Source organism: Salmo salar, chromosome ssa03 (genome assembly GCF_905237065.1).
Source record: "Salmo salar chromosome ssa03, Ssal_v3.1, whole genome shotgun sequence".
NCBI classification, from domain to species: domain Eukaryota; kingdom Metazoa; phylum Chordata; class Actinopteri; order Salmoniformes; family Salmonidae; genus Salmo; species Salmo salar.
The window spans coordinates 36,818,789-36,841,254 of NC_059444.1; the positions used below are offsets into that span (position 1 = coordinate 36,818,789).

A 22,466-nucleotide genomic window follows, 5' to 3' on the forward strand; every position below is an offset into this window, starting at 1 on the left:
CCCCAACTTCCAAACAGGGATTCCAACCAAGTTGCAAGCGTCCGCTCTGATTTTGGGGGATTTTTCTTAGCAACAGTGGCAATGTATTCAGCAAGATCAGTCACATTAGAAGAGTGGTCACCCTGAGGAAGGCACAGTGATGCCGAAACATTGGTAAATACCCATTCAATTGCTTGGAGTTTATACATGGAGTGTGCGACTTTCTTTATTTTGATAGTTTATAGTTTATTCGCCGTTAGTCGTCTCCACACAAACTATTTTTTCTGGGTGTGCGCCAGCTCATGTTTTTGAATCTGGGACCAAAGTACAACCTTCATTGTCAATCATTGCACAAGTTCCCCCTTGACCTGCCAGAAGAGAGGGTTTTGCAGAGCTAACTTACGCAATTATTTTTGTTCATTGCCAATTTTCTCTATGTGTCTAGAGATGTCACGAATTTGGTCTAGGGCACATGCAACTCCATACCCAGGGAAGAACACACCAAATAACCTGGAGGCAGGTGTGTGAGTGATGTCAGTTCGAGACCTCTTATCTCTCCTCATTCCAGGAGGTTTGTAGTCTCTTAACAGAGCCTTCAGATCCCTCTAATTATTTGGAACGGTTCTCATAGCTGTCACCACAAACCCAACAGCACCTCCCCAGTTCGAGGGAAGGCTATAGTAAGCCATCTTACCACACAGCCAATAGGTTCCATCAATAGGTTCCATTCGGAGCTCCTCACAAAGGGCTAATAACATTATAGACTGAAATACCATAAGTAACATTACCAGGTTCCCCAGTGTCGGCATTGTTAATGGTTAACTGTGGTTGTGTAATGCAGAAAATATCATTGGGTCAGGGTTATGTGGCATCTCTACTAAGAATGGAAAGTCCATTTGCACAGTCAGATTTACCCCTATGGGAACTCCCACAAGTGGTAAACCTGCTCCTACCTTAACTGGCCCCAACCCACACATCCAACACACTTTTTGTCCAGACGTAAGATTAGCAACCATTTCTGCTCTAGAGAGGAATAGATTGTCATCATGGTTATGGGGGGCCAGCAGGGCTCTCCTTCTCCGATGACCATCTACTTCTTGGCCACTACTCCGGGCCTGCGTTGTTCCCATTGGCTTAGGACTCATCTCATCTATTTCTGTCAGGTTTCCCACAAGAGGACAGCCTACTGTTCTTATTAGCACTCCTGTGCTAATGCAGAGGAGGGCCACACTGCACCACCGGAACTGGCGAGGGCCCATCTTCTTCTGGATCAGGAACTCGTCTGCAGTGCAACTCATGGATCCAGGTTTCTCTCTCAGCAACTTGGTACGGGCCTCTCCACCGGGGTTCCTTCCAACTCTTTCTCCTAAAGTCTTTCACCACCACGAAATCACCTGGATTCAAACAGTGTTCAGCTCCACCTGCTAGATTTGGCAAATTCACCCGGGGGAAAAGACTCTTAATATATTATTCCAAATAAGTTGGGTTCATGGAATGCCTCTGCTGATCCTATGCAGTATGCAGTAATCATGTGCCTATGAACCAGTGTCCTAGTAGGGAGTCCACTGTGTGCAGCTCACCCTGCACTAACATAACATGAGCATGTCTACTTCTGCTAAGCTTCCCAGTAAAGCAATGAAAACAATCAAGCATCCCAGAAAAGTGCAAAAAATAGCCCACGTTAACATATGTAGCTTAAGAAACAATGTTCATGAAATAAATAATTTGCTAGTAACAGATGACATTCATATTCTGACAATCTCTGAAACTCACTTAGATAATACCTTTGATGATACAGTGGTAGCAATAAATGGTTATAAACAAGCCAGAAATGCCAAAGGTGGAAGTGTTGCCATTTTATATTCAGAACCACATTCCTGTAAAGCTTAGAGAGGATCTCATGATACTGTTGAAGTAATATGGCTACAGGTTTATCTGCCTCACCTAAGGCCCATTCTGGTGGGAAGCTGCTATATAACAGTCAACAGAGAGGTATATTTTCTGGGTGATTTTAATATTGACTGGCTTTCATCAAGCTGTCAACTCAAGAAAAAGCTTCAAACTGTAACTAGTGCCTGCAACCTGGTTCAGGTTATCAGACCAACCTACCAGGGTAGTTACAAACAGCACAGGAATTAAATCATCAACATGTAGTGATCACATTTTATTAATGCTGCAGAAATTTGCATTAAAACAGTATCCAAATCCATCAGATGTAGTGATAACAATATAGTAGCCATATTTAGAAAAACCATAGTTCCAAAGGCTGGGCCTGATATACTGTATAAGAGGACATACAATATGTTTTGTAGTGATTCCTATGTTGTTGATGTAAATAATATTTGTTGGTCTGTGTTGTGTAATTTGGAGCAACCAGATGCGGCACTTGACACATTTATGAAATTGCTTATTCCAGTTACTAATAAGCATGCAACCATTAAGACAATTACTGTAAAAATTGTTAAATCCCTGTGGATTGATGAGGAATTAAAAAATTGTATGGTTGAGAGGGATGAGGCAAAAGGAATGGCAAATAAGTCTGGCTGCACAACCAATTGGCAAACGTACTGCAAATTGAGAAATCATGTGATGAAACTGAATAAAAAGAAGAAACTATACAATGAAACAAAGACAAATGATAGTAAAAACCTTTGGAGTACCTTAAATGAAATGTTCGGAAAAAAGGCAAACTCAGCTCCATCATTCATTAAAACAGATAGCTAATTCATCACAAAATCCACTGATATTGCCAATTACTTTAATGATTTTTTTCATTGGCAAGATTAGCAAACTTAGGCATGACATGCCAGCAACAAACGCTGATACTACACATCCAAGTATAAATATAACTGATCAAATTATGAAAGACAAGCATTGTAATTTTGAATTCCGTAAAGTAAGTGTGAAAGAAATGATTATTTTTTTGTCTATCATCAATGACAAGCCACCGAGGTCTGACAACTTGGATGGAAAATTACTGAGGATAATAGCGGACGATATTGCCACTCCTATTTGCCATATCTTCAATCTAAGCCTACTAGAAAGTGTGTGCCCTCAGGCCTGGAGGGATGCAAAAGTAATTATGTTACCCAAGAATAGTAAAGCCCCCTTTACTGGCTCAAATAGCCCACCAATCAGACTGTTATGAACCCTTCGTAACTTTTGTACTAAATTGTGTTTGACCAGATACAACTCTATTTTACTGTAAACAAATTGACAACAGCTGTTTTGTTAGACTTCAGTGTGGCTTTTGACATTATCGATCTGTCTGACAGAAAAACATATGTGTTATGGCTTTTCACCGCCTGCTATATTGTGGATAAAGAGTTACCTGTCTAACAGAATACAGAGGGTGTTCTTTAAAGGAAGCCTCTCCAACACAATCCAGGTAGAATCAGGAATTCCCCAGGGCAGCTGTCTAGGCCCCTTACTTTTAAAAACCATTACTAATGACATGCCATTGGCCTTGAGTAAAGCCAGTATGTCTATGTATGCGGATGACTCAACACTAAACAGGTCAGCTACTACAGCCAGTGAAATCACTGCAACACTTAACAAAGAGCTGCAGTTAGTTTCAGAATGGGTGGCAAGGAATAAGTTAGTCCTAAATATTTCAAAAACTAAAAGCATTGTATTTGGGGCAAATCATTCACTAAACCCTAAACCTCAACTAAATCTTGTAATAAACAATGTGGAAATTTAGCAAGTTGAGGTGACTAAACTGCTTGGTGTAACCCTGTCATTGACAAAACAGGCTGATACAACAATAGCTAAGATGGGGACAAGTCTATCCATAATAAAGGGCTGCTCAGACTTTTCAACAACACTATAAACAAGGCAGGTCCTACTGGCTCTAGTTTTGTCGCGCATAGACTACCGTTCAGTCATGTGGTCAGGTGCCACAAAGAGGGACCTCAGAAAATTACAATTGGCTCAGAACAGGGCAGCACGGCTGGCCGTTAAATGTACTTGTAGAGCTAACATTAATAATATGCATGTACATCTCTCATGGCTCAAAGTGAAGGAGAAACTGACTTCATCACTACTTGGTTTTGTAAGAAGTGTTGACATGCTGAATGCACGGAGGTGTCTGTTTAAACTACTAGCACACAGCTCGGAAACCCATGCATACCCCACAAGACATGCTACCAGAGGTCTCTTCACAATCCCCAAGTCAAGAACAGACTATGGGAGGCGCACAGTACTACATAGAGCCATGGCTACCTGGAACTCTATTCAACATCATGTAACTGATGCAAGCAGTGGAATCAGATTTAAAAACAGATGAAAATACACCTTATGGAACAGCAGGGACTGTGAAAAGAAACACACAGGCACAGACACATATACACATGATAAGACACACACTCTACACACACTTACACATGGATATTGTATTGTAAATATGTGATAGTGGAGTAGTGGCCTGAGGGAACACACTAAATAAATTGGGTAAAGCTTTATGAAATGTAATGTCATGTCATAATTTCAATTGTATATAACTGCCTTAATGTTGCTGGACCCCAGGAAGAGTAGCTGGAGATCCTTAATAAATACAAATACAAATAGAACAAAATGTATAAGAACTCATAAGCCTGTGTTAACCTCAGACCTTATTTAAGGCACTGATCCCAAAACCCCATTCTTTCCCCTATTAATTTCCTCCATAGGAATGGCCAATGAACCAGAAGTAGAAAGTGCTAACTCATATCCGTTTTTTAGGACTACAAGCTGGCGAGCTCTATTGGTGGCGTGATCCACTAAGGCGGTAAGACCAAAGACCCTATACGGAAAAGTAATATATGGCCATATATGACCTTATATACCAAAGTATATGACATATATTTAAAAAATATATGATCATACAGCGCATTCGGAAAGTATTCAGACCCCTTCCCTTCCACATGTTGTTAAGTTACAGCCTTATTCTAAAATTCATTGAATAAATGTTTTTCCTCATCAATCTACACACAATATCCGATAATGACAAAGTGAAAATAGGTTTTTAGACATTTTTTCAAATGTATTAAAAGTAAAAACAGAAATACCTTATTTACATAACAATTCAAGTGCATCCTCAGGTGCATCCTGTTTCCATTGATCATCCTTGAGATGTTTCTACAACTTCATTGGAGTCCACCTGTGGTAAATTCAATTGATTGGACATGATTTGGAAAGGCACACACCTGTCTATATAAGGTCCCACAGTTGACAGTGCATGTCAAAGCAAAAACCAAGCCATGAGGTCGAAGGAATTATCCGTAGAGCTCAGAGACCGAATTGTTTCGAGGCACAGATCTGGGGAAGGATACCAAAAAATGTGTGCAGCATTAAAGGTCCCCAAGAACACAGTGGCCTCCATCATTCTTAAATGGAAGAAGTTTGGAACCACCAAGACTCTTCTTAGAGCTGGCCGCCCGGCCAAACTGAGCAATCAGTGCCTTGGTCAGGGAGGTGACCAAGAACCCGATGGTCACTCTGACAGAGTTCCAGAGACCCTCTGTGGAGACGGGAGAACCTTCCAGAAGTACAACTATCTTTGCAGAACTCCACCAATCAGGCCTTTATGGTAGAGTGGCCAGACAGAAGCCACTCCTCAGTAAAAGGCACATGACAGCCCGCTTGAAGTTTGCCAAAAGGCACCTAATAGACTCAGACCATGAGAAACAAGATTTTCTGGTCTGATGAAACCTTAATTGAACTCTTTGGCCTGAATGCCAAGCCTCACGTCGGGAGGAAACCTGGCACCATCCCTACGGTGAAGCAAGGTGGTGGCAGCATCATGCTGTGGTGATGTTTTTCAGCGCCAGGGACTGGGAGACTAGTTAGGATCGAGGGAATGATGAACGGAACAAAGTACAGAGAGATCCTTGATGAAAACCTGCTCCAGAGTGCTCAGGACCTCAGACTTGGGCGAAGGTTCACCTTCCAACAGGACAACGACCTTAAGTACAGTCATGGCCAAAAGTTTTGAGAATGACACAAATATTAATTTTCAAAAAGTTTGCTGCTTCAGTGCCTTTAGATATTTTTGTCAGATGTTACTATGGAATGTTGAAGTATAATTACAAGCATTTCATAAGTGTCAAAGGCTTTTATTGACAATTACATGAAGTTGATGCAAAGAGTCAATATTTGCAGTGTTGACCCATCTTTTTCAAGACCTCTGCAATCTGCCCTGGCATGCTGTCAATTAACTTCTGGGCCACATCCTGACTGATGGCAGCCCATTATTGCATAATCAATGCTTGGAGTTTGTCAGAATTTGTGGGTTTTTGTTTGTCCACCCGCCTCTTGAGGATTGACCACAAGTTCTCAATGGGATTAAGGTCTGGGGAGTTTCCTGGACATGGACCCAAAATATCGATGTATTGTTCCCCGAGCCACTTAGTTATCACTTTGCCTTATGGCAAGGTGCTCCATCATGCTGGAAAAGGCATTGTTCGTCACCAAACGGTTCCTGGATGGTTGGGAGAAGTTGCTCTCGGAGGATGTGTTGCTACCATTCTTTATTCATGGCTGTGTTCTTAGGCAAAATTGTGAGTGAGCCCAGTCCCTTGAACTGAGAAGCAACCCCACACATGAATGGTCTCAGGATGCTTTACTGTTGGCATGACACAGGACTGACGGTAGCGCTCACCTTGTCTTCTCTGGACAAGCTTTTTTCCAGATGTCCCTGAAAGGGGATTCATCAAAGAAAATGACTTTACCCCAGTCCTCAGCAGTCCAATCCATGTACCTTTTGCAGAATATCAGTCTGTCCCTGATGTTTTTCCTGGAGAGAAGTGGCTTCTTTGCTGCCCTTCTTGACACCAGGCCATCCTCCAAAAGTCTTCGCCTCACTGTGCGTGCAGATGCACTCACACCTGCCTGCTGCCATTCCTGAGCAAGCTCTGTACTGGTGGTGCCCCGATCCCGCAGCTGAATCAACTTTAGGAGACGGTCCTGGCGCTTGCTGGACTTTCTTGGGCACCCTGAAGCCTTCTTCACAACAATTGAACCGCTCTCCTTGAAGTTCTTGGTGATCCGATAAATGGTTGATTTAGGTGCAATCTTACTGGCAGCAATATCCTTGCCTGTGAAGCCCTTTTTGTGCAAAGCAATGATGACGGCATGTGTTTCCTTGCAGGTAACCATGATTGACAGAGGAAGAACAATGATTCCAAGCACCACCCTCCTTTTGAAGCTTCCAGTCTGTTATTCAAACTCAATCAGCATGACAGAGTGATCTCCAGCCTTGTCCTCGTCAACACTCACACCTGTGTTAACGAGAGAATCACAGACATGATGTTAGCTGGTCCTTTTGTGGCAGGGCTGAAATGCAGTGGAAATGTTTTTTGGGGGGGGATTCAGTTCATTTGCATGGCAAAAAGGGACTTTGCAATTAATTGCAATTCATCTGATCACTCTTCATAACATTCTGGAGTATATGCAAATTGCCATCATACAAACTGAGGCAGCAGACTTTGTGAAAATTCATATTTGTGTCATTCTCAAAACTTTTGGCCACGACTGTACACAGCCAAGAAAACGCAGAACTGGCTTCGGAACAAGTCTCTGAATGTCCTTGAGTGACCCAGCCAGAGCCCGGGCTTGAACCCGATCGAATATCTCTGGAGAGACCTGAAAATAGCTATGCACCGATGCTCCCCCTCCAACCTGACAGAGCTTGAGAGGATCTGCAGAGAAGAATGGGAGAAACTCTTCAAATGCAGGTGTGCCAAACTTGTAGCATCATCTCTGCCAAAGGTGATTCAACAAAGTACTGAGTAACGGGTCTGAATACTTCTGTAAATGTGATAGCAAAAATGTAATATTTCTGTATTTTTTTAATACATTTGCAAAAATTTCTTAACCTGTTTTTGCTTAGTCATTATGGGGTATTGTGTGTAGATTGATGAGGGGGAAAACTATTTAATCAATTTTAGAGTATGGCTGTAACGTAATAAAAAGTGGGAAAATGAAAGATGTCTGAATACTTTCCGAATGCACTGTATATTTAAAACTCATATAAACGTGACATATTTTTTAAATGTATGATCATATATTTTAAGAACATAAATATCACAACCCCATACAAAAAAATATAATATGGATATGTATTTTCATCATGCAAAATGTTCCACAATTTTTTTTCTTCTTCAATATATATTTATTTATTTGAACTGTATTCCAGAAAAGTTCGTTTTATGTCATATTTTTTTTAAACCACATAAATCACACACATAGGGATGAATTCCTTTCTAATTGCATTTGGTGTTAGGCAACTTTATGATTACTTTGTTCCTTGTAGGTACTGTAATTGATACTTGCTATCTCATTTTGAGACTGGATTGAGATGGCGTAGACAACAATAGAGGGCTCGCAGTTGACGTACGACGCCTCCTGGCTGCCATGTTGGAAGACCACCGCATTTTTTCTTCTGACAACAACAGCCGAGTGGCTTCCCCAAACTAAATGATAACAGTGCCTAAAACTAGTTGATTCATTACCACGGTAATTTTCTGTAGAGTATTTGGCTGCTCTAACAAGGCAGGAAAGACAACGGGGAAAAATATGTTTAAAGATTCCCCGCAATCATGAAACACCATTGGTGACACCAGTGAGATAAGACTCAAAAACTGTCAGAAAAGCGAAGAAACCGTTTTGCTTGTAAAGGCCTGATCACAGACAGCTGTCAGTAACTGGTCTGCTACGATCATTTCATCACTGGTAAATCAAGTCTGATCGATTTCGAGTTTTGTTAGCAACAACACTAAATTAGCTAGCAAGATAGCTTGTAATCTATCAATTAAGATGTGTCGCGTGAGTTTAAAGTTGTAGGGAAGCTATTTTTCACCATTAAAATGCACCTTTATAACAAAGAATTGTGTGCCTCTATCATCGCATTTGCAGACTAATGTAAATCTACTATTCATAATGTGATGAGTAGATTGGATAGTGATAATTTAGGCTATTAATAAGCGCGTAACGGTAGTGACATAGGTTCATAGGCAATATCAGAGCGGTTTCCTTCGCATGGGAATAATGTGGCCTTTTGATAAACTTTTCATGCAATTATACTACACTGTATATGACTGGAGAAATTAGTAGAATGTTTTTTAATACGATGGTAGCCTACCGTAATCAAGGCCTATGAAAAAGGGGTCCTGGCTAAAAGGGATCCATGTTTTGTCAAAATAAAAAAATGTGTGTGGGGGGGGGAGGGGGATTTTATCTAACCGTAAACTAATGATCCTAATCTGCTACGAAATATCAAATATGACGTTAATTTTACAAAAACTGGATCCCTTCTAGCCATGACCATGAAAAGGGGAGCCACAAATTGTACAATATGACATCCATATTGCCTGGAGGACATTATTTTCAAAAAAGCTCCAGTGGTTGTCATATATTCATATAATAACCCAATGGAAATTTGTTGAGAACTTTATTCATAAGAGTGAAAATGTGTGGACATTACAACATAGGAAAAAGGCCTCAATAGGATAGGACAACCTGCTGTGTTGACTATTGCTTGTTCCAGCCCAACAATAGGTGTACTCTTTATATGGCATTAAAACACCAGAATGAATTAAACACAACCAAACAATTAAGAGCCCTGATGGTATAGGTGACCTGAAGAAGGGATATTCCAACATCAGGTGTGCTTTTCATTTGTTGATATACTACTGTAGGTTCCCCAGCTGACCTCTATTATTAAGACACCCATGCTGACTGGAATCCCACTGTGAAGATGAGAAATGCTGCAGAAGCATCCGTTTCTACTTCTACTACTTTGTCCTTTTCCAAATATGAAAGGAGACTCCCTCAATTATACAAGACGGTTGTTATATGTGCTTTGGTCAATCTGAATGATTCTGTTGTGCCATTTGAGTAGAGCACCTTCACCTTGTCATGACAAAAGTGCCCCCTTAAACTGTATGAATATATCAAATGTAATTTGGAATGTGTAAAGTACTGTTTATGATATTGTAAACATACTGTACTTTAAAAATAGGCTACATTGTTGTATGGGTGAATTGAAAATAGTAATATTTGCTTTGCCTAGTCCCATTGAATAGAAAGTATTTCTTATAGCCCAACTATTTTATTTCTTAACAATTTAAACACATTTTGCATAGACAATGTAATTGTTGTGGTAGTCTTAGTCAAACCATCTTCATTATCACAGTGCCACTCAGACCTTCTTGGAGAAAAGTATCTGGCATTGGACTTGGTAGTAGTAGTTGTGTATGTTTTAAGCTAAGGATCCCATCTCCTGCTTCCAGACATTTCACCACCTAGATTACAAGGGTTGAATTTGAAACGAAATATGGAATGTCAGCACAAGGCATGTACAAAATGTAGTATAATGATTAGCTTTACAAACATTGTCTCCTGGTATCATTTTTAAATTGAGAACATATAGCTGAACAATATGTAAACAGTGTGTCTGAAGCGATCCTATGCTTCAGATGCATAATGTCAAGGGGTGCATTGCAAATGCCCAAAAGGCAAAGGCCATTATACTGTGGGCAAGTGGTTCCCTACTCCGGTCCTTGAGTATCCCCAACAGTACAGCTTTAGTGTAGCCCCGGACAAACACACTTGTCAACTAATTATCAGGCCCTCAAATGAGTTGAATCAGGTATGTTTGTCTGGGGCTACAACAACAATTTGTGCTGTTGGGGGTATTCAAGGACTGGGGTTGGGAACCACTGCTGTAGGCCTATGGCTGCACTGGCATTGTATGACATTATCAGCTGCAAAATGGGTTCACATGGTTGATATCCTGAAAAAAATAGCAAGAATCAAATAAAACTAATTGGAGAGCTTATGACTGAACAAAAAGGTAATGTTCATTTGAGAAAACAGACAAATTTGAGACAGATTCCCTTCCCCTCTTTATTGCAGGAATGTGATCTGTGATTAATCAACATCAACACTAGTTAATCTTGAATAATAGTTAACAATTAAAACAAGTTTAAATACAACTTCAAAGAATCAACAATTTCATATAATTTCAATGTGTATAAGTAAGCTAACACATATGTAAAGGTTAGACATTTTAGTAACAAGTAGGCTATTATTACCAAAACAATTTCCGGTGAACCAAAAAAAGCCAATAGCAGTGGTGGCCAACCTTGAGCCACTGATCCCTGATCTACTGGGTGAGCAGACTAGGCAGACTAGGCTTAACTAATTAGGCTTGATATATTGAATCAGGTGTTTTAGTGCTGGGCTAAAACAGAAGCGTGCACACCCAGCAGGGTTGGTCTGCTCCAGTTGTAATAGGTTTACACATTGTGTGACTTTTAAAAGTGTATACCCTTACTCTCCAGGGACATTCACTGAGACCTCTTCATCTGCAGACAGGCTCTCTGTATCTGAAGACAGAAAACATCACTAGGAAACAGGCTGCATTTTTTCCTTTCCATTATACTCAAGTTAGACAGCCCTTAATATTACGTTGCTATATCACTCTGTCCTCAGTTTCTCGCTAGGGACAGGAACTTCCCTATCCCGAGTAGCCTACCCTCCCTTCTCTGACACCTGGAAGTGCTAGCTAATCCATTCACCCTCTTCCATGGCTGTTAGCTAGCTAACGTTACCTACCTAGCTACAAATGCATTTGGTGTTACAACGATAAATAAAGTACATCAAGATAGCTAATATGAAGTTAGCAAGCTGGTGATATGTAAAGGTAACTAACTAGCGACATTTTTACTTACTTGAATAGCTTCTCCCACTGCCTGTTTTATGGGTCCTTAGAAAACTAAATAATGATTGTAGCAAAAGGCAGCGGTTGGCATCCAATTTGTTGCATTACTGCCACCTACTAGACCTTATACTTTACTTAAAATAGAAAAATGTACTAAATAAATACCCTACCATCTAACACTATATTCACTAATTTCAAAATGATATAAAATAAAATGAACACCTCCCAACCCCACTAATTAAATGTATTTATTCCTACCTCATGCCATCACCCTAAAATGATGGGACATCACCACATCCTGTAACTCTCCTGCTGTCAAGTCCTGCACACCCAAATGCCTCTGCACCACAACCTACATTTTCTGAGACTTCTGATCTATTCCTGCAGTACAATTAATAACCATTGCTATAAATCCAATCTTACTGAAACTTATTTCACTTTTTGGCCTATCCCTCTGTACTGGTATATCTCTACTACTCTCACCCCCTTAACCCATCTTCCTCTACTTTCTCCACTGCCTCAGCATATGACTTCTGCTCTACTCCAGAAACCTCAACCTGAACCTGCTTCTCTAGCACGGGACATTTCTGATCCCCAGCCCCATGGGCACCCCTACAATTAACACATACCACTACTTTCCCCAATACTACACATTCCTTTGTCTCGTGCCCTTCTGCACATTTCTCACACCTTGGACCCTCCCTCCTACACACTGCTGCCACATGCCCATAAGCTTGACACCTGTAACATTTTAACATATTCGGCACATACGCTCGTACAGGATAACTTATATATCCTAACTTCACGTTATCAGGCAGACTCAGCTTCAAAACTCAAAACAGACTGACTCTTCTGTTTCCCCACCCTGTCTGCGTCACATCAAACGCCGAGCATCACTTACACCGGGAGTCTTTCCCCTAAGCTAGTCAACGTTTATATCTACTGCTACCCCAGTTATATCTCCTTTCATTGGTGCCTTTTTCTTGAGAACGAAACAATTCATTTTACTTACCCCCATTCGTTTTACTTCAAGCGTATTCTTCCTCTGCCCAACAGAAACACAAACAATTATCACTAGACCATTTCTAGTTACCCTCACCGATTCCACATGACCCAACACTTTTTTTTTTCCACCCACCGTGAAACCACAAATGGATCAGCCAAAAGGCAAGAGTTCACTTTCTCCATAAACTTCACTCCTACTGTCACAGATTCTTCTTCATCCTGATCCTCGGTGCATACATCGATCTCCGATGACTTTATCGCACCTACCACCTCCGATACTTCGCCCTCATTCACTTCCATTTCTCCTCCTGTCTTCTATACGGCGTACAGCTCACTCTGCTTACACTTTCTACCATTCTTCTTTAACAAACAAACCATCTTTTTTTCCCGTCCACCATTTCTAACCGACTCAAACACCCTTTTCCTCCTTCTCTCTCCTAGACCTCATCTTCCTCTCTTTTTCCCTCTAATCCTCCCCCGTATTTCAAGTATACCTTTCCTTGTGATAATACTGCACTTTTCATCCTGACATACATCTTGTTCTTGTCCTCTCAAGGGATGCCATTTAACTGGCTCTTCCAACCACCATCTACTGTTTCCCTCCCGAAAAGTCTGATGTTATTTTGTGATGTAGCTATACATGGACGTGTTCGAGAGGATCAAAACCACAATGTATCACGGGTAAATTGTGACTGACTGACTGATCTACAAATAACAATTGTAGGTTTATAATTTGTGATGTACAAGTTTTGAAAAAGCTCAGAAACCTATCTTAAGTATGAATGTTTATTTTCATACAGTATAGTTGTGGCTGCCCATAAGGTAATGTAAACACGGTTTAGATATTGTTGTGTCAAACAGTGGGTTGCGCCCACAAGGGGGAGCGCGCGGGGTCGTCAGGAACTCAGTCCGGCTTTAAACTTACTCTTGAAAGTTTTAATAGTAGAATGGTGCAATTTTGAAATTGGGTCAAATGCATCATCATTGTCATGTTAGTCATTGCATACCTTAGAGAGAGATGTATAACTTTTCAGAAATGTCCAGATCAATTAGCTCATGTCAGCTACAGTTTTTTTATTTAGATTTTTTAGTCCATAGATATTGTTGTCATTTTTTAGTCACTCAAATATCACATGAATACACATTAGACATGGCAAAATGTATAGAATTGCAAGAAAATGTGGCAACATTTTCTTTGCAACCCCTGACAAAATGTGTAGAATTGTAGGAAATAAGCTTTAAACCTGAAAGATTCTCTCCATCAACAAGAGGGGTGTAAACAGTTTGTGTCATGAACAGTGTTTGTGCCCACAGAAATAGACTTGCACGGGGTGGGGGTGCACGGGATGTTCCCCAATTCTGGAAGGGAGGACCCGATTTAAAAAGTTGGGGAACCCCTAGTATAATCCACTATTATTGTGGTCTTCCAACGATTTCCATTGGGAATTGTTTATACCTGTTGCCACCAGCAGGGGTCGCGAAGGAGAATGAGCACAGCGGTTTGCTTCTCCCCTCCCTCCTGTCTCCTATTTCTTTGTTCTGTTATACAGGTTGGTACACAGGTAACAATTTCAAAGATTTTACTGAGTTACAGTTCATGTAAGGAAATCAGTCAACTGAAATAAATGAATTAGGCCCAATGCTATGGATTTCACATGACAGAATACACATATGCATCTGTTGGTCTGGATAAGAGCGTCTGCTAAATGACTTAAATGTAAATGTTGGTCACAGACACCTTAAAAAAAAGGTAGAGGCATGGTTCAGAAAACCAGTCAGTATCTGGTGTGACCACCATTTGCCTCATACAGCTCGACACAACTCCTTCGCATAGAGTTGATCAGGCTGTTGATTGTGGCCTGTGGAATGTTGTTCCACTTCAATGGGTGTGCAAAGTTGCTCGATATTTGTGGGAACTGGAACACGCTGTCATACACGTCGATTCAGAGCATCCCAAACATGCTCAATGGGTGACATGTCTGGTGAATATGCAGACCATGGAAGAACTGGGACATTTTCATCTTCCAGGAATTATGTACAGATCCTTGCGACATGGGGCCGTGCATTATCATGCTGAAACATGAGGTGATGGCTGCGGATAAATGGCACAACAATGGGCCTCAGGATCTCATCATGATACCTCTGTGCATTCAAATTGCCATTGATTAAATGCAATTGTGTTCGTTGTCAGTAGCTTATGCCTGCCCATACCATAACCCCACCATGGGGCACTCTGTTTAACACATTGACATCAGCACACTGCTCGTCCACACGATGCCAAACACACAGTCTGTCATTGCGCGGTACAGTTGAAACTGGGATTAATCCGTGAAGAGCACACTTCTCCAGTGTGCCAGTGGCCATCGAAGTTGAGCATTTGCACACTGAAGTTGGTTACGACGCCGAACTGCAGTCAGGTTAAGACCCTGGTGAGGACGACGAGCTAAGACGTTTTCTGACAGAAATTCTTTGGTTGCGCAAATCCACAGTTTTTCATCAGCGATCTCAGAAGGTCCCGCAGGTGAAGACGGATGTGGAGGTCCTCGGCTGGGGTGGTTACACATGGTCTGTGTTTGTGAGGCCGGTTGGACGCACTGCCAAATTCTCTAAAACAACGTTGGAGGCAGCTTATGGTAGAGAAATGAACATTAAATTCTCTGGCAACAGCTCTGGTGGACATCCCTGCAGTCAGCATGCCAATTGCACACTCCCTCAAAACCTGAGATTATTGTGGCATTGTGTTGTCTGAAAAACTGCTAATTTTAGAGTGGCCTTTTACCAGCACAAGGTACACCTGTGTAATGATCATGATTAATAATCAGCTTCTTGATATGCCACACCAGTCAGGAGGATGGATTATGTTGGCAAAGGAAAAATGCTCACTAACACGGATGTAAACAAATTTGTGCACAAAATTTGAGAGACATAAGCTTTTTGTGCATATGGAACATTTCTGGGATCTTTTATTTCAGCTCATGAAACATGGGACCAACAATTACATGTTCCATTTATATTTTGTTGAGTGTAGTATACACAAGCACATTATCTATAAAAATGTTAGCCGAAATGGTTATCTGAGTGATACTAACCCTTTTATGTTGAAATTGTAAAGTTTAAATGTTGACATTGATCGAGTGAAAACTGTCAGCGATCTTGATATAGAGATGAATGGGTTTGCAGCTAAGCTAGGCTAGCCCATGGAATAACAAGACAAAATGCTAATATTCTGGTTTGAATTGATTGATTTATAGCTCCTCTGGAGGAAATATTGTTGTTTCTTTTTTATTTTGTTTATATGGTCCTAACATCTCTCCAATCAAGTGTTATATATTACAGAGCTGTATTTTTGCGATACACTCTAAGCTAACTACGGCTCCTAACCAACTGTGCTTTTTCGCATTGTTTGTAACTCATTTTGTACATAATGTTGACGCTACCGTCTCTTATGACCAAAAAGAGCTTCTGGACATCAGAAAAGCGATTACTCACCTCGAACTGGAGAAATATTTTTTCCTTTAATGTGTCCGATGCAAACGATATACTGCTTTGTCAGGACAAGGCCCAAATCCCCGTCATCAGCGTGAAGAAAAGACGGAGGAACAGGGGGAGGAGGGCGGGGTGCCTTGTAAGAATTTGCAGACGAGTTGGTAAACCACCACTACCCTCCGTATTATTGGCCAGCGTGTAATCACTGGAAAACAAACTGGACGATCTACGATTAAGACTATCCTACCAACGGGACTGTAATACCCCATAATCCAGGCTGTATCACAACCGGCTCTGATTGGGAGTCCCATAGGGCGGCGCACAATTGGCCCAGCGTCGACCGAGTTTGGCCGATGTAGGCCATCATTGTAAATAAGAATTTGTTCTTAACTGACTTGCCTAGTTAAATAAAGGCTAAATAAATAAATTAAAAATGACAAAGGTTGAGAGAATGCCAAGAGTGTGTAACGCTGTCATCAAGGCAAAGGGTGGCTATTTGAAGAATCTCAAATATATTGTTATGTTATTTCATAGTTTTGATGTCTTCACTATTATTCTACAATGTAGAAAATAGTATAAATTAAGAAAAACGCTTGAATGAGTAGGTGTTCTAAAACATTTGACTGATAGTGTATATGTTAACACATATTGCTAATGTAACCGATGTGAAATGGCTAGTTAGTTAGCGGTGGTGCGCACTAATAGCGTTTCAATCAATGACGTCACTCGCTCTGAGACTTGAAGTAGGGTTTCCCCTTGCGTTGCAAGGGCCGCAGCTTTTGTGGCGCGATGGGTAACGATGCTTCGTGGGTGTCAGTTGTTGATGTGTGCAAGGGTCCCTGGTTCGAGCCCGGGTTGGGGCGAAGAGAGGGACGGAACCTACACTGTTACACTAACATATATTTTGAAATATAAAGGGACATACATATAAGGGACATACACATACAATAAACATTTGAATAATATGTGTCACATTCAGACCCCTTGACTTTTTCCACATCTTGTTAGGTTAAAGCTTTATTCTCAAATTGATTAAATCGTTTTTTACCCCTCATTAATCTACACACAATACCCCATAATGACAAAGGAAAAACTGTATATTTATTTTGCTAATTTATTAAAAATAAAAAACTGAAATTTTACATTTACATAGGTATTCAAACCCTTTACTCAGTACTTTGTAGAGATGGGACAAGGCATCAGCTTTGATGTTTTTTTAACCTGGGCGATATGTCAGTGTGAAATCAAATCTGGTGAAGAAAAGGGCCCACTTGGCTTGGTGCGGGTTCAGTCGCCTCACTGTCCGTATGTACTCCAGGTTCTGATCGTCGGTGAGGATGAGAAATGGGTCCTCTAATGCCAACTTCACCGCCAGGAGCTCCAAATCATCAACATCATAGTTACTCTCTGCAGGAGACAGCTTCTTAGAGTAATATGCACGTTTTCTTTGGATTACCTTGACGTTGGGACAGGATAGCCCCCACACTTACTTCTGAAGCATCCACCTCCACCACGAAGGGCAGCGTAGGATCTGAATGTTTGAGCAATGGGGTGGAGGTGAAACATCCCTTCAGTAGGCGGAAGGCTTCGTCAGCTGCAGGATTCCACCCCAACTTCCGGGGACAACCCTTGAGGAAAGAAGTGAGGGGAGAGGCGATCGAGCTAAAGTTCTTAATGAATCAGCGGTAGTAGTTGGCAATCCCCAAAAACGTTGGAACCCCTTTATGGGGGTTGAGACTGGCCATGACCTGACAGCCTCCATCTTCTTCTCATCCATCATGACTCCTTGCGGGCCGATCTAGTAACCCAAAAAGGAGACATCCTCCTGATGGAATAGGCACTTCTCTGCTTTGACATATAGGTGGTTGGCCAGGAGGCGTACCAAGACCTCTCGGACGTGAGCAATGTGATCCTCCAAGGTAACCGAATAGACCATGATGTCGTCGATAGCCAGCCTGCCAGCTTAGTGGAGTCTGCCACTAGCACAGTCAGCGTAGTCAGCTCAGCTTTCCCCATTGAGACCGTGTCTGTGCCTCGATCTAGGTTGGGCAAAATAAAAAATGGCGGTGTTCGCTTTAGCAATCTCACTAGTATAAAGACCTCCTCCATTCCTGCCATTATTGAAAGAGATTGTGATACCTCACATCTCAAAATTGGGTTACTTAATGTTAGATCCCTCACTTCCAAGGCAGTTATAGTCAATGAACTAATCACTGATAATAATCTTGATGTGATTGGCCTGACTGAAACATGGCTTAAGCCTGATGAATTTACTGTGTTAAATGAGGCCTCACCCCCTGGTTACACTAGTGACCATACCCCCCGTGCATCCGGCAAAGGCGGAGGTGTTGCTAACATTTACGATAGCAAATTTCAATAGTCAAATTTCAATCCTCACTGAGTTCCCTGAATTCCTATCGGATCTTGTAGTCATAGCAGATAATATTCTAATTTTTGGTGACTTTAACATTCACATGGAAAAGTCCACAGACCCACTCCAAAAGGCTTTCGGAGCCATCATCGACTCAGTGGGTTTTGTCCAACATGTCTCTGGACCTACTCACTGCCACAGTCATACTCTGGACCTAGTTTTGTCCCATGGAATAAATGTTGTGGATCTTAATGTTTTTCCTCATAATCTGCTCAGACCCCAACCAAGGAGCATTAAAAGTCGTGCTATAAATTCTCAGACAACCCAAAGATTCCTTGATGCCCTTCCAGACTGCCTCTGCCTACCCAAGGACGTCAGAGGACAAAAATCAGTTAACCACCTAACCGAGGAACTTAATTTAACCTTGCACAATACCCTAGATGCAGTTGCACCCCTAAAAACTAAAAACATCTGTCATAAAAAACTAGCTCCCTGGTATACAGAAAATACACGAGCTCTGAAGCAAGCTTCCAGAAAATTGGAACGGAAATGGCGCCACACCAAACTGGAAGTCTTCCGACTAGCTTGGAAAGACAGTACCGTGCAGTATCGAAGAGCCCTCACTGCTGCTCGATCATCCTATTTTTCCAACTTAATTGAGGAAAATAAGAACAATCCGAAATTTATTTTTGATACTGTCGCAAAGCTAACTAAAAAGCAGCCTTCGCAAATGGAGGATGGCTTTCACTTCAGCAGTAATACATTTATGAACTTCTTTGAGGAAAAGATCATGATCATTAGAAAGCAAATTACAGACTCCTCTTTAAATCTGGGTATTCCTCCAAAGCTCCATTGTCCTGAGTCTACACAACTCTGCCAGGACCTAGGATCAAGGGAGATACTAAAGTGTTTTAGTACTATATCTCTTGACACAATGATGAAAATAATCATGGCCTCCAAACCCTCAAGCTGCATACTGGACCCTATTCCAACTAAACTACTGAAAGAGCTGCTTCCTGTGCTTGGCCCTCCTATGTTGAACATAATAAACGGCTCTCTATCCACCGGATGTGTACCAAGCTCACTAAAAGTTGCAGTAATAAAGCCTCTCTTGAAAAAGCCGAATCTTGATTCAGAAATTATAAAAAACTATCGGCCTATATCGAATCTTCCATTCCTCTCAAACATTTTTGAAAAAGCTGTTGCACAGCAACTCACTGCCTTCCTGAAGACAAACAATGTATACGAAACGCTTCAGTCTGGTTTTAGACCCCATCATAGCACTGAGACTGCACTTGTGAAGGTGGTAAATGACCTTTTAATGACGTCAGACCGAGGCTCTGCATCTGTCCTCGTGCTCCTAGATCTTAGTGCCGCTTTTGATACCATCGATCACCACATTCTTTTGGAGAGATTGGAAACCCAAATTGGTCTACATGGACAAGTTCTGGCCTGGTTTAGATCTTATCTGTCGGAAAGATATCAGTTTGTCTCTGTGAATGGTTTGTCCTCTGACAAATCAATTGTAAATTTCGGTGTTCCTCAAGGTTCCGTTTTAGGACCACTATTGTTTTCACTATATATTTTACCTCTTGGGGATGTCATTCGAAAACATAATGTTAAATTTCACTGCTATGCGGACGACACACAGCTGTACATTTCAATGAAACATGGTGAAGCCCCAAAATTGCCCTCGCTAGAAGCCTGTGTTTCAGACATAAAGAAGTGGATGGCTGCAAACTTTCTACTTTTAAACTCGGACAAAACAGAGATGCTTGTTCTAGGTCCCAAGAAACAAAGAGATCTTCTGTTGAATCTGACAATTAATCTGGATGGATGTACAGTCGTCTCAAATAAAACTGTGAAGGACCTCGGCGTTACTCTGGACCCTGATCTCTCTTTTGAAGAACATATCAAGACTGTTTCAAGGACAGCTTTTTTCCATCTACGTAACATTGCAAAAATCAGAAATTTTCTGTCCAAAAATGACGCAGAAAAATTAATCCATGCTTTTGTTACTTCTAGGCTGGACTACTGCAATGCTCTACTTTCCGGCTACCCGGATAAAGCACTAAATAAACTTCAGTTAGTGCTAAATACGGCTGCTAGAATCCTGACTAGAACCAAAAAATTTGATCATATTACTCCAGTGCTAGCCTCCCTACACTGGCTTCCTGTTAAGGCAAGGGCTGATTTCAAGGTTTTACTGCTAACCTATAAAGCATTACATGGGCTTGCTCCTACCTATCTTTCCGATTTGGTCCTGCCGTACATACCTACACGTACGCTACGGTCACAAGACGCAGGCCTCCTAATTGTCCCTAGAATTTCTAAGCAAACGGCTGGAGGTAGGGCTTTCTCCTATAGAGCTCCATTTTTATGGAATGGTCTGCCTACCAATGTGAGAGACGCAGACTCAGTCTCAACCTTTAAGTCTTTACTGAAGACTTATCTCTTCAGTAGGTCCTATGATTAAGTATAGTCTGGCCCAGGAGTGTGAAGGTGAACGGAAAGGCTGGAGCAACGAACCGCCCTTGCTGTCTCTGCCTTGCCTCTTTCCACTGGGATTCTCTGCCTCTAACCCTTTTACAGGGGCTGAGTCACTGGCTTACTGGTGTTCTTCCATGCCGTCCATGGGAGGGGTGCGTCACTTGAGTGGGTTGAGTCACTGACGTGGTCTTCCTGTCTGGGTTGGCGCCCCCCCTTGGGTTGTGCCATGGCGGAGATCGTTGTGGGCTATACTCGGCCTTGTCTTAGGACGGTAAGTTGGTGGTTGGAGACATCCCTCTAGTGGTGTGGGGGCTGTGCTTTGGCAAAGTGGGTGGGGTTATATCCTGCCTGTTTGGCCCTGTCCGGGGGTATCATCGGATGGGGCCACAGTGTCTTCTGATCCCTCCTGTCTCAGCCTCCAGTATTTATGCTGCAGTAGTTTATGTGTCGGGGGGCTAGGGTCAGTCTGTTACATCTGGAGTATTTCTCTTGTCTTATCCGGTGTCCTGTGTGAATTTAAATATGCTCTCTCTAATTGTCTCTTTCTGTCTTTCTCTCGGAGGACCTGAGCCCTAGGACCATGCCTCAGGACTACCTGGTATGATGACTCCTTGCTGTCCCCAGTCCACCTGGCCGTGCTGCTGCTCCAGTTTCAACTGTTCTGCCTGCGGCTATGGAACCCTGACCTGTTCACCGGACGTGCTTGTTGCACCCTCGACAACTACTATGATTATCATTATTTGACCATGCTGGTCATTTATGAACATTTTAACATTTTAACATCTTGACCATGTTCTGTTATAATATCCACCCTGCACAGCCAGAAGAGGACTGGCCACCCCTCATAGCCTGGTTCCTCTCTAGGTTTCTTCCTAGGTTTTTGGCCTTTCTAGGGAGTTTTTCCTAGGGAGTTTTTCCTAGCCACCGTGCTTCTTTCACATGCTTTGCTTGCTGTTTGGGGTTTTAGGCTGGGTTTCTGTACAGCACTTTGAGATATCAGCTGATGTACGAAGGGCTATATAAAAATAAATTTGATTGATTGATTGATTGATATACACGACCACCTGGCATCCAAGCATGTTCCGGAGCACCTTATTGACGAATGCCTGGAACACTGATAGAGCATTGACTAATCCAAAAGGCATCACCAGCTACTCGTAGTGACCATCTAGAAAAGAAAAGGAGAGCCGCACACTCTAGGATCTCAGATGCAATAATTGAATAACCTAATAACCAACATTTCGACAGACAAGCTGTCTTCATCTGGGTATAATGACAAACACTACGGGTCACTAGTTTATAAAGTGTCAAAGAACACACACAGGTGTCTGTAATCATGGCCGGGTGTGGCCTGATAACATTGGTTAATTCTCAGATATAAGAACATACAAAAACTTGAATGGATAGCATACGATAATAGATACATAGTCC

General features: G+C 41.8%; 1 long non-coding RNA gene across 1 annotated transcript; it reads right to left on the bottom strand.

Moving 5' to 3' along the window:
• Positions 1-10,852: 10,852 nt before the first annotated feature.
• On the bottom strand, positions 10,853-13,384 carry LOC106600272 (uncharacterized). Its single transcript, XR_001327757.2, has 2 exons — positions 12,822-13,384; positions 10,853-12,728 (listed from the first exon to the last, which is right to left on the bottom strand). It is a non-coding gene; the product is annotated as an uncharacterized lncRNA (long non-coding RNA).
• Positions 13,385-22,466: the final 9,082 nt, after the last annotated feature.